We start from the raw sequence: 12,333 nt of genomic DNA, 5'->3' as shown, positions 1-12,333 counted from the left end.
GAATCCATCACGATTCACATCCTGGGGTGGGAGGAGAGCCTGGGTTCTGAAACTTGTGGCTTCCTGGGACCTGAACCACATCAGAGTTGAGTTGAGAGTGAAGACCAGAAGCGGCCGTTGGCTTGGCAGCCATGATGTCTGGTTGCCCAAGCAATTACTCCTTCATTGCCATTGAGTCCCAGTGGACGTCCAGGAAAGAGATCCACAGAGCTCCGCAGAGAGGCATGAAGGTGCCATGAGGGCTACCGAGGCAGGGCTGGGTTTGCATTTAGCCCTGAGACCTGACAATGGAAACCTACCTACTCCTGGCCTGCCAGGTGTTGGTCATACAACTGCATCAATTTACCTCTGGGAGAGAATTTCCTGGTGGTAATGGAAGATTGATTTATCTCCTTGAGCACAATCTGAAGAATAGAGAGGGCAGGTAAGGTGTGACCAATGCCCAACTGAGACGGATGGTTCTGGAAGAGGTCTCCGGAAGGCAATATCCTACATTCATTCATTCAGCCATCCAGCTAAAATTTACTGAGCATCTATTGGGTCCCAAGACTCATGCTCCCAGATATGAAGGCTTGGGAGGCATCAGACTGGAGCCTGCCCTTCAGGGGAAGCATGCACTAGCCAGAGATAGGGCCAAGGAGGAGCCGGACAGGTGGGGGTTCTGTTCACGTGAGGCTTACCTAGAGGAAAGGGCTCAATTCTGACAGTCAATGTATTACAAATTAAAAAAATGAAATAGAATTTCAAATGCTTGGCCCTTGACCCTTGAAATGTTTTTACTAATCCATCCAAAAATATTTATTGTGTGCCTACTAAGTGCCTTCCCTCATGCTGGGAACTGGAAATCACACAAACATAGAAAAAAGGAACAGGAACAAAGTGGAACCAAGTAGAAACAGGCTCCTTCCCAGGTCTGCCTAGAAGGTTATTGGAGGATATCCTTGCAAGGAACTGCCTATTTCCCTCAAGCCCCACCCTAATCATTCTTGTTGCTACTAAAGTAGGGTCAGGTTTCAGCATGTTCCAGAGGGACAAGCATAAAGTCTGACCAGGAGGAAATAGCATGCAATCCAAAGTGATTTTGGGATGTTGCTGATTTACGTTGGCAGAGAGCTGGGGAGTATGCGTAGGAATAGATTTTGCAAGAGTGTTAGACTCTGGAGGACAGCATATAACATTGGATCAAAGTAAATATATAGATCTGGGTGCACTTACAGGGATTCTGAAATCAATGGTTGGCTCGCGAAGCTGGAAGCGACTCTGTTTGCTTGGTTGCCGACCATCCTTGGCCTCAGTGGTGGCCTTCATTTAATCAGGTTAGGATAACAGAATGTTCCTTGTATAACGTAAGGGAAGAAATCCAAAGGCTTAGGGATATAGGGATGTGGGAGTCACTTTGTCATGAGTGATATGGACAAGCACTCCTCCTAATACCCCTCTGTGCCCTCCAAAGGTCTGGCAGACACTCTGTTCACAAAACCACCGAGGCATACGTTGCTGAGGGAGCACCTGCAACCTCGAAACTCTGTGTGGCTGTTCTCTGTAGGCCAGGTGCAATGGTGGAGGTGCCAGAGGGAGGTACCAGATTGGCAGCTGTCAATGGGGATGAGGACAAGTGACAGCGAGACAGGATGGGCATACTTACCACATTCACCATATTTTCCAGAGGAAAAGAAGTGGTGATCTGAATGTCTCGGGAAATCTTTTGCATAGCTTATGCATCATGGTGTCCTCAGAAATGAAATAGTTGGGCAGTGTACCAAAATGTTATTGGATCTATATAATGGAAAAAGATCTGATGGCCATAAACCACCACATGACTCTCCACGGCCTCTTGTCTAATGTTTTTAAAAACAGAGATCAGGTAATACACGGAATTTTGACTCAAGTTTAAATCACAGTGGACCCAGTGGGTATGCAGATCCTGAGCTCCTCAGCAACTGGAAGGACTCGTGGAGGAAAATCCATAATAGCGGTAAGACCCAAGTGAAACCCTCTAGTAATTTCTGTCCTAACCAGGATAGCATTTTTGGTGAATTGCAGAGATTAGTGCCACCCTGAAAGACTTGAAAGATGTGGGGGGTGGAGAATCCAATCACGTTTCCATTTAACTTGCCTGTTTGGCCTTCTGTGGGGGCAGATGGTTCCTGGAGAATGACCGTGGATTACTAGAAACCTAATCAGGTGGTAACTTCGATTATAGCTGCTGTTCCAGACATAGGATCTTTGCTTGAGCCCATCAACAGCCCCCTGACACCACATATGCAGCTATTGACCTGGCAGATGCTTTATTTTTTCTAGAGCCATCCACAAGGACTATAAGAAGCAGCTTGCTTTTACCGCTCAGAGCCAACAGTACACGTTCACAGTCTTGCCCCAAGTCTATGCCAACACTTCCGCTTTGTGCCACAATATAGTCTTCCGAGATTCTTGTTCATCTTCTCATTGTACCAAGCATCACAGTGGTTCACTATGGTGTTGACATTTGGCTGTTTGGACCCAATGAACAAAATGTAGCAAGTACATTAAATGCTGTACTTAGTAAGTCAAATGTGAATCCTAATCTTGGTTCTAATTTCTGTATGAGTAAGAGTCCAGGCAGGAGACAGAAATCATGCCAGTTATTTTAACAATGAAAATAGTATATATATATAATTGTTAACTAGGTATTGAGGGATTAAAATGCAAAGAGAGAACGCTAAGGCAGGGATGGCAAATTGCTGTTCATAGGTAGGCTATCTGCCTTTGTAAATAAAGTTGTATTGACACACAGTCATGCCCATTTGTCCACATATTGTCTAAGGCTGCTTTCACACTATAAGGGCTGAGCTGAGTGGTTGCAACAGAGAGCATATAGCTTGCAAGCCTAAAGTATTTACTATGTGGCCCTTGAAGAAAATATTTGCCCATTCCTGCTCTAAGGTGTCACAGAGGTGGCAACTGCAGGAATCAGCCACCACCTTGGGACTGGGGATTTAGGTTATAATGATGAAAAAAGCCCCTTGGAAGAGGGACCTTGCAGAACTGAAGCCGTGGGGCTGAAAATCATCTAGCACTGGCTGCTTGATGCTGGTATGCCTAAAGGTACCCAGGTGACACTGATAGGACAGTAAACAGACGGGAAGAAGAAGCAAAGACTCCTCTAGTCTAGCTGGCTCCCTCTATCTAGCGCCCCCTCTTGGCAAAGCCCAACAGGGAGCGCGAGCAAAGCTAACATGTGGTTTGCGGAGGCAGCCCCAGTGTCCCAAAGTAGCACCCAGAAGGGGAGGTTTTCACGTGAGAGAGAATAGTTCGAGAAATGGTACAAGGAGCAAGGCATTCCTTTCCTATTCCTCTCCGGGCAAATGAACTTAGATGGAAGACAGGGTACACATCAAATAATCGATTGTAGGTTCTATGGTTCAGACTCAGTTTCCTCATCTGTAAATGATAATGACAAATATAGTAATAATAATACACCTGTTAATGAAGATGTTTGGTTGTATTGGGTCCTGATACCCAGCAACAGAATGCAGCGTGCTCGTGGCTGGCCGCTGCCGGTGGCCAGATCTTCACGGACCCATGCCTCCGGTTTAACCACCTATGCCAGCACCTGAGGGGGCTGTGTTCACCCACACTCACTGTCACAGTCGGGTCTACTGTGTTATCTGGCTAATGTGACTCTCCCTCTCCCTATTCACTGTCACAGACCCTGTTTCGCTCACTTCACGGACCTCATCACTGTCTGAGCTTACCCAGGCAATAGGTTCCTTCCCTCGTCTGTCCTCTGTCTTCCTGGCCTCCTCTGTTCCCCCAGAGCGGAGTCCAGGGCTGGCCCGCAGAAGGTGGCCAACAAAGATTCCATCCAGAACTGCCCTTAATCCTCAGCCACCCGGTTTGGTGGGTTTTGTTATCCTCAGTGACAGGTGAGAGGACTGAAGCCCAGAGGGGTTAAGTAACCTGCCTGAGGTCACCAAGCAATGAACGTGCACAGCTGGACTTCAAAGAGCTCTCATCCCTTGCCCTTGCTACCATGCTGAGAATCTTGCTTTCCTGTCCTGCCTTCCAGGGACCTCTCTTAGGCCACTTTGCCCCCAAGTTCACAGAGGACCAGTCCCATCTTACGTGGCATAAGAGTTTTCTCGAGACAGAAGTCCACTGCCCTCTTTATTTTGATAATGGAATGAAAGACACAAATCCAGCATTACGGGTGTGGCCAGTTGTCCTATATCTTTTTTTTTCTAAGAAACAAATTATGGGGCATCCACGCTCAGGGGTGATTATTCCCCAATAGTTTATAGTATCAAGGCTCTTTTATCCCCCTTCCCCCCCCATAAATCTAAGTCATATGGACTGGTAGATCAAGCAGTGCATTTCCTGGTGTCAGAAGGCCGTGAATCATTCACAGTGCTTTTAGAAACTTGTGGAAATTAAGGTTTTACATAATGCAAATCGGGGAGAGAAGATGTTTGCTCTGCCTGTGGATGCAATTAGAGCAAGATCACCAGGAGAAATTCATTTTCCCAGGACAGAAAAAGGTCTGCTTGGTATGCAAAAGAGCACAGTTATTTGCAACACAGGAGCCTGGAACCTGTGGTTAGCAAAGCACCCAGTAACTGTTTGATTTGCAGCTTTAAAGAATTTAAGGATGAATAAAACATTGAATAAATTTTCAAAGAACCGTTGTCAGACAGCCTAAGATCTAAGCATTTGCAGGGGGAGCAAAAAGGAAGACTCTACCTGTGATTCCAGCTCCAGCCTCTGGGAAATCCTTTATGCTACCTGGAATTTTCTCCCACCAAACTTATGCCTAATCCCGTTAAGTCCCAACTCTAGCCCCCTCTTCCAGGAAATCCTCTCTGCTGACCCCAGCCCACATACCCCAGCTCCCTTGATTCATTCATTCAGCAAGTATTTCTGACCACCCACTATGTGCCAGGTGCTCACTGTCCTAAGAGCATGGCCTAGACCAGCCCATAAAACAGACATAAATCTCTGCCCTCTTGAAGCTGATGTTCTAGTGAGAGATAATAAATGAAATAGAGAAGTTATTACTATATGAGACAATGCTAAGTGCTATGGAGAAAAGAAAGCCAAAGTGGGGGTGGAGCAGAGTAGGAAACGCCTGGGGGTGGGGGTGGTTTGCAGTTTTAGACAAGCTGGTCAGAGAGGGCCTGAGATAGCAACGTTTCTACAGTTATCTGCGGGCGGTGAGGGGTGAGACCTGAAATGTATGTGGGCAAGTGTTCCAGGAGCAGGAAGAGCACGTGTTGCCGGACAGTTCGGAGGGAGGGGGAGAACGTGGGCCGCGAGTCCAGACCAGGAGTAAAGGCCAAGGTCATACGAAGCCCATTCATCCATCCGTTCCTTCATCTACCTGGTCTATTCATTCCTTCAACCAATAATTTGGTAGCCTGACTGTGGGCCAGGACTTGCTTTTCTAGACCCGGGAATCCAGTGCTGGACCCAACAGGTGAAGTCCCCTCTCTCATGCAGCTCACATTCTGGTGGTAAAATGGAGAATAAGCAAATAAACAAATAAATAATTTCAGAGAGTGATCAGGAGACAAAAGAGAGTGACAAGATAGGAGGTGGGCAGGGACATCCAATCACCACTGGTTTCCAGGAGAGCCCAGGTCTGAGAGGACACCCTAGTGACCAAGCTCTTCGACAGGCCAGGCCCTCCCAACACCTTCGAATTTGTCCTCCAACTACTGTGAACTGAGGACTCCTGTCATCCCCACCTGCTGAGTGGGAGCCCCCGCCCTCCAGCATGTGTTGAATGAACGAGTGAACAGGGGGTGACTGCCCCTCCTCTGCTGCCCCGGGCTCTTGGCAGGGCACAGACGAGGCCTGTGCCATGTGCGGGGAGGGGGCCGTCCTCCCTCAGGGGCTGTTTCTTCTTGGTCCGGAGGCCACGCCCGACTCTGCTCTTCCCCACGGGGGTCAGGGGTTGGGGGGCTGGGTGTCACTTTAAAACGAAAGGCCCTGCTCCCACTCACCAGGCCGCCGGTCCAGCCGGCTCGGTGTTCCCATCCTTGTGGCCTCCGAAGGCCTGGGGGAGGGAGAAATCGGATGTGACTTGGATGGGCAGAGGATGGGCAGGGCTCGGAGGGGCCGAGGCACAGGGAGAGGCGCTGGCCAGAGGCTGTTGGTCCAGGGCTCCTCCAGGCAGCCGGGGTGGACGTGGCCTTGAGTCCACTCTGCCCGGACAGGCCAGCTCGGTGGACATGTGTCTGGCTGTCTGCCCCCATTTTCACGTGAAAGGCAGGCGGGCCATGACGTGGGGGCGGGGGCGGCCATCTGCTCCTGGAAAAGCACGGTGTTGAGAGCCTTGTGCGCCACGACAAGGGTAGAGAGGCTGGCTGGGGCACAGGGTCAAGGCGAAGAAAACTAGCAGAAGGCGCTTTCAGGGCGGCTCCCGCGGAGGGCGGGCTCTGAAGGGCCGGGCTGTTCGGGGCTGTGTCACCATCTGTGCCCGTCTCCCTCCGAGGCGGCTCCGGGCTCGGTCCAGCTCAGAGGCACCCCTCCCCGTCCAGGGCCGGCCGGTGCTCGGCCCTGCTCAGCTGCCCGCTGCGGGGCCAACATCTGAAGCCGCTCCATGTGGCTCCGAGGTCTGCCCAGCAGGCCATCCTGCCTCAATCGCTTGGAGGCCAGACTGTTGGGGACGGTCCCCAGGCCACACCTGCTCAGTGGCCAGGAGGTGGCCCCTCTGGGAGGCTCCCTCCAGCTCTGACCCTCCTGGTCTGGACCCCTGGACACTCCAGCCAGAGGTGGCTCAGGATGCGGGCACAAGCAGCAAGCAGGTGGGGGAGGGGGGACCCCCACCATCCTCTGGCAGTGCCTCTGTACGCTTGAATTTCCAGAAGGAAGAGGCTGTGGTCTTCTCTCTCTGCAGGGACTCTGCACAGTGGGGCAGTCCCCTGAGTCAGGACGGCCCGCTGTCTCGCTGCCGACACCTCCCTGCAGCCCAAATCCCAACGCTGACCTCGGAGTGATTCCTTTTCCTGGTTTTAGTGGAAACTCGGTGGGGCCCCCTTTGGAGCAGTTTTAGGGCCCCGGGGAGGAGGCGGGCTGTCCAGGACAAATGTGTGTCTGAACGGCAGCCCACGTGGCGCAGAACCCGCAGGAGCATCTGCAGGGGTTTGACTGGTGACCGGCGGGAGGGTCGCCCAGACGCAGAAGGGAGAAAGGAGGGAGCTCTCTCGCTGGCGGCCGCAGGGCAGCCGGGGTCGGGATGGAAGGGAACCGCCAGGCCCGGCCATTCCTGCCAAGCTGTCTTCACTTCTCTCCCCTGCACACCCGCCCCTGGTCACTCGGCAGGAATGCAGAGATATTCTGTTTGTAATTAAAAAGTAATTTAATTATCCACTGAGACGAGGTTCCAGAATTAATATTGCAATGAAATCTAGCTGTGCCATACAACATCTTTTCTCCTATTGTTAGAAAATCAGGAGGTTGGAGGGAGAGAAGGCCCCAGGAGGAGGTGTGAGGTTCCTTCTTTGGTAGATGCCTCAGCAGCCCAGCACTGGGCTGCGGAAGGGAAGACATAGCCAAGGACACCCCCAGACCCATAGCATCTGTAGGATCTGGACGAGACAGGGGGGCGGATACAGTTACCATCAGACTGTGGGGGTTTTATTGGCTCTGCCACTCAGCAGCTGTGTGGCCCTGGCTAAGTCACCGAACCTCTCTGAGTCTCACTTTCCTCCCATGGAAAACAGGGATGACCATGGTCTCTCTCTCATTGACTTGTTGGGGGATTCTGCAAGCCGCTTGGACTCCTATGTCACTCATGAGCAAAGCTGTCCTGGCCACCTCGCCTGGAGTCCCCACCCAGCCCCTTGCCAGTACCTGTCTTACTTCCCTCCAAGTTCTTCATGGCACAGAGCCCCGTAGCCCACACGGTGTATTTCCTCTTTCTCTTGCTCTTTGTCCTCCTATATCAAAATAAAGGGAATTTTGATGTTGTGCTCATTGCTTTCCTTCTAGAACCCGTGATGCTTGCTGGTGCACAGTAGATGCTCAGTAAAAACTTCTTTGGGTGAGAGAGTAAATAAATGAATGGATGACTTGGCGAATGAATGAATGGGATGCAGAGCCACAGAGCCCTGACTGCACAGAACAGGCTCCTTGGGAGTGTTACCTAATGAGGCCGGCAGCCTCCTGCTTCCCTCTGTTCTTTTTCTTCCGCTCACTTATTCAACAATTATCCACGGACTTCCTGCTAAGTGTCAGGACTTCCTAGGTGCCAAGTGAATACAGCCATGGGGCTGGGGGGTGGGAAGAAAAGCCTAAAAATCCTGTCCTTTTGGAAGGTTTATTTCAGGCGCAGAAGACAAGACACTGAACCTGTAAATGGTTAAATACACAATGTAGTGTTAGGTTGGGGTAAATCGTAGGGAAAATAAATATGTCAGGGCAGGGGATGGAGAGTAATGGTGCGCTATGTCCGCAAGGCCGGTGGAGAGGACCTCTGGGGAAGGTGGCCTGTGAGCAGAGGCCTGCGGTGCTGGGAGGAGCCATCGGGTATAGGGGTGGGTCAGGGGGTCCTGGCAGGGGGACAGAGCCAGGGCAAAGGCCCGGTGGGCACCGCCTCGAGAGTAGGGGGGCCACAGGGGCGGGCAGTGCGATGCCCGGGGGACAAAGAGGAGTTTGGAGGGGGGCCGAGGTCGTTCCTGCGGCGCCCGTGGGCCGGGGTGAGGGGTTCGGCTTCCACCCTGAGCGAGATGGGAGCCGGGATGTCCCCCCCAGGAGGGACCTGAGCAGGGTTTGAAGTCTCCCTCGGGCCACACGTGGAGCCCTGCAGGGGAAAGGGAACGAAGGGCCAGGGCGGAGGCCGGGGAGGTGGCGCACCGGCAAGACGGCAGTGTGTAAATGAGCAAGGGAGAGAGAAAGGTCGGAGAAGAGTGTGTGCGCGCGGGGTCTTGTTCTATTTCACACGTTCCCTTGTCCTCCGGACAAGCCTCAGCCCCTCAGGGACACAAAGCGCTGGGGGAGCCCCCAGGCCACGCCCCTCACACGCATTGGCCACGTGTGGCCACTGCCCACCAATCGCAGACAAGGGGTGGATCCTGTCACTGGCTCAGCCCCATGTGGCCCCCTGGGCTGGGCACGTGGCTCCAGGCAGAAGTGGGGTGTCAGCGGGCCAGTGGCAGGGGGCCGTGCGCAGAGGGAGGTGGCCCTGCGGTGGGCCGCAGCCTCGGCAGCATGAGATCCAGGACACGGAGTAGCTGTGCCCGGGCCTCCAGCATTTGCAAACCACAGAGAGCCAACCGCACCCCCTAGTAATTACCGGTAGTAACGACTCAACAGCAAGAATGCCAACTTTTGAGACCAAGATGGTGGCAGAGCAGAATCCAGGGTCTTGACTCTGCCAGGGCCCCCATCTTTATGTGCCCCACTGCCGGCCCGCCTGCCCCCCGTGGAAGCTTCCGGGATGCTCTCCAGGGCCTTGGGAGGATAGGCTCGTCGAGCAGTTCAAGAACCCCATCGACCAATGGGCTGATCAATACTCTGTCAGCTGAAGCTTCCTGGCAGGGGACCGGTTCCCAGAACTGGGCTCTCAAGACGGGACTGTGACAGGCAGGCACACGGGAGACCTGGCTTCCTGGATGCCCCGGCCGGTGGGTGGGCACAGGTCTCCGGCAGTGGCTCTGACAAGGGCCCCATCAGTCCCAGCGGGAGGATCTCGGGATCTGCCGGCAAGTGAGGGCAGGACCGCGGGGCGCATGGGAGAGCAGGTGCTCATGCAGAGGGCACTCACCGGGCCCTGCTGCTTGTTCAAGAGTGCTGTGCGTCCTGACGTCCCGGCTGTCGGGAGTGTCGAGCACCTCCGCCCCGCTCACACACCTGTGGGCTGCATGTGGCGCTGGGAGGCCTGCTGTGACCCGGGCAGTGGGCCCTTGGTAAGTAGCTGTTGAGTCGGTGGTAGAAGCGGCGCCTGGGGACGCCTGTCGCGGTGCATCATGGACCCTAAGGGCGGCGGAGGGAGGGCCTTTTCCAGGGTCTCGGAGCATCTTGGTTTGCTTGTCTTCTCTTTCTCCCTCCGCCCCTCCCCGTCCCCCGCTCTCCGATCGGGCGCAAGGGACACTTGAGTCCCCGAAGGTCAGGGGATGATGGGACCTGCACAGACACGTGACTGGGGCTGAGGAATGAGCAGCAGCGGTCCCTCCCCAGGCTGCTGGGGGGTTGCCCCTGCTCCTGCCTTGGGGGAGGCCGTGGCCCTCACCTGGCACGTGACACACAGCGGCAGCGGACGTTCTCCCCAAGCTGGGGCTGTGCTGGCGGCTGGGGACGGAGGGAGGAACAGACCCTGTCCCCACCCTTGGGGATGCCCAGGCCCACGAGTGTGTGAGCATAAGTCAGGCTGTGGGCTGAACCCTCGACCCCACGCTCAGGTGAGCAGGAAATCCATCCTGCCCTCCCCCCAACTTCAGCCCGCATGGGGGCTCCTGCTAAGGGGTGTAGTGTAGTGCAGTTCTGGGATCTGTCAAGTGACAAAATGTAAAGTGGGCAGATACTTTTCCGGCTTCTATCAGTTGGTCCTTGGGTGTCACAACTTACTAGTGATTCTCTCTTTCTCACACATTCCAAATTCTGTCCCAGAGTAAACCATGCCAGCCCACCTTCTGCATATATCCAAAAGCCATTCACCTCTTGCCTGCTGCAAGGTGCACCCAAGCCGTTTTATGTCCCTCCCAAGTACTGCTGTGGGCCCCTCCCTGGTGTGCATCCCCCTTCACCCCACCCCTATTCCTTCTCCACATTCAGCTAGAGGGGCCCTCCTCTGCACGGCAGCCCCCTCTAAAGTCAGCGTCCTTGAAGCCATCCACAAGGCTCTGCCTGATCTTTCCCGTTTGTATCTCACTCACCCTTGTTGCAATGCAAGGCAGATGTATTTGCGTGTGCAGCAATGGGATTGGGAGATGAGACAAAAACGAAAGCAGGCTTCTGTCAGGAGAAGATCAAGATTCTTAAGTAGCTGACTTTGGGATCCAGTGCAGTGGGAAGATATATCCCGCACTCTCCTCCTCACTCACTCCCCTCCGGCACCCTGGCCTATGTGCTGGGCCTCACGCTCACAAGCACACGGGCCGTAACTGAGCCTCAGGGCCTTTGCACTTATTCCCTGCATCTAGAATATCCTTTCCCAGATATCCAGCCTACATGGCTTTCTTCCTCAACTAACCCAGTCTTTTCGCAAATGTCATCTGATCGGTGAGGCCTTCCTTGGTCACCCACTTTAGAATTGTGTGTGCCCATGACCTCACTGATGTGAGGAATTCTTAATCTCAGGAAACAAACTGAGTGTTACTGGAGTGGTGGGGGGTGGGAGGGATGGGGTGGCTGGGTGATAGACATTGGGGAGGGTATGTGCTACGGTGAGCGCTGTGAATTGTGCAAGACTGTTGAATCACAGATCTGTACTTCTGAAACAAATAACGCAACATATTTTAAGAAAAAAGAAAAAGAAGAAGATAACAGGAGAGGAAGAAAAGGGGAGTATGTCAGAGGGGGAGACGAATCATGAGAGATGATGGACTCTGAAAAACAAACTGAGGGTTCTAGAGGGGAGGGGGTAGGGGGATGGGTTAGCCTGGTGATGGGTATTGAGGAGGGCACGTTCTGCATGGAGCACTGGGTGTTATGAACAAACAATGAATCATGGAACACTGCACCAAAAACTAATGATGTAATATATGGTGATTAACGTAACAATAAAAAAATAAAAAAAAAAAGAATTGTGTGTGCCTGCAAACACACACACACACACACACACACTTCCTATTCTCTTTACCTGCATTATTTTTCTCCTTACTAATTATCACCATTCTACATGTTATTTCTTGTACTTATTTACTTCACTTACTGTCTGGCTTCCCTGCTAGAGTATCAGCTCCAGAAGGGCAGGGACATTTGTTTATTTAAGCTATGGCCATAGCACCTGGTGCTCATTTTCTTTTGATTGGATGAAGGGTGAATGGATGAGTGGATGGATGGATGGGTGGATGGATGGATGGATGAATGGACAGATGGATGGATGGACGGACGGACAGATGAGTGGTTGCCTTTGTGTTGTCCCTTCAAGCTGATCTGGAGGCCTCTGCTTTTTCTGGGTCCTATATGAGACATATAAATCTTAAGGAATCCCCCCTGCCTAATGCCACAGAGAGGTGGCCAGGGTCCCCAAAATGTATGTGGACTTTGAGCAGAGCCAGGGCCTGGGCCACTGGCTGGGGTAGAGCCCAGGGAGGCCCCAAGGCCCAAACACAGAACGACTGCATCCGAGTGTAGGATCAGCTCAGGCCCAAAGACATTTTATGATTGACCTACTTGGTGCTTTTTAAATTG

The sequence above is a fragment of the Eumetopias jubatus genome, unplaced genomic scaffold (assembly GCF_037043125.1).
Source record: "Eumetopias jubatus isolate StellerSeaLion01/CBP00866 unplaced genomic scaffold, mEumJub1_p1.0 scaffold_9, whole genome shotgun sequence".
NCBI lineage: Eukaryota > Metazoa > Chordata > Mammalia > Carnivora > Otariidae > Eumetopias > Eumetopias jubatus.
The sequence above is the reverse complement of the archived record's forward strand: the minus strand, read 5'-3'. Positions refer to the sequence as shown.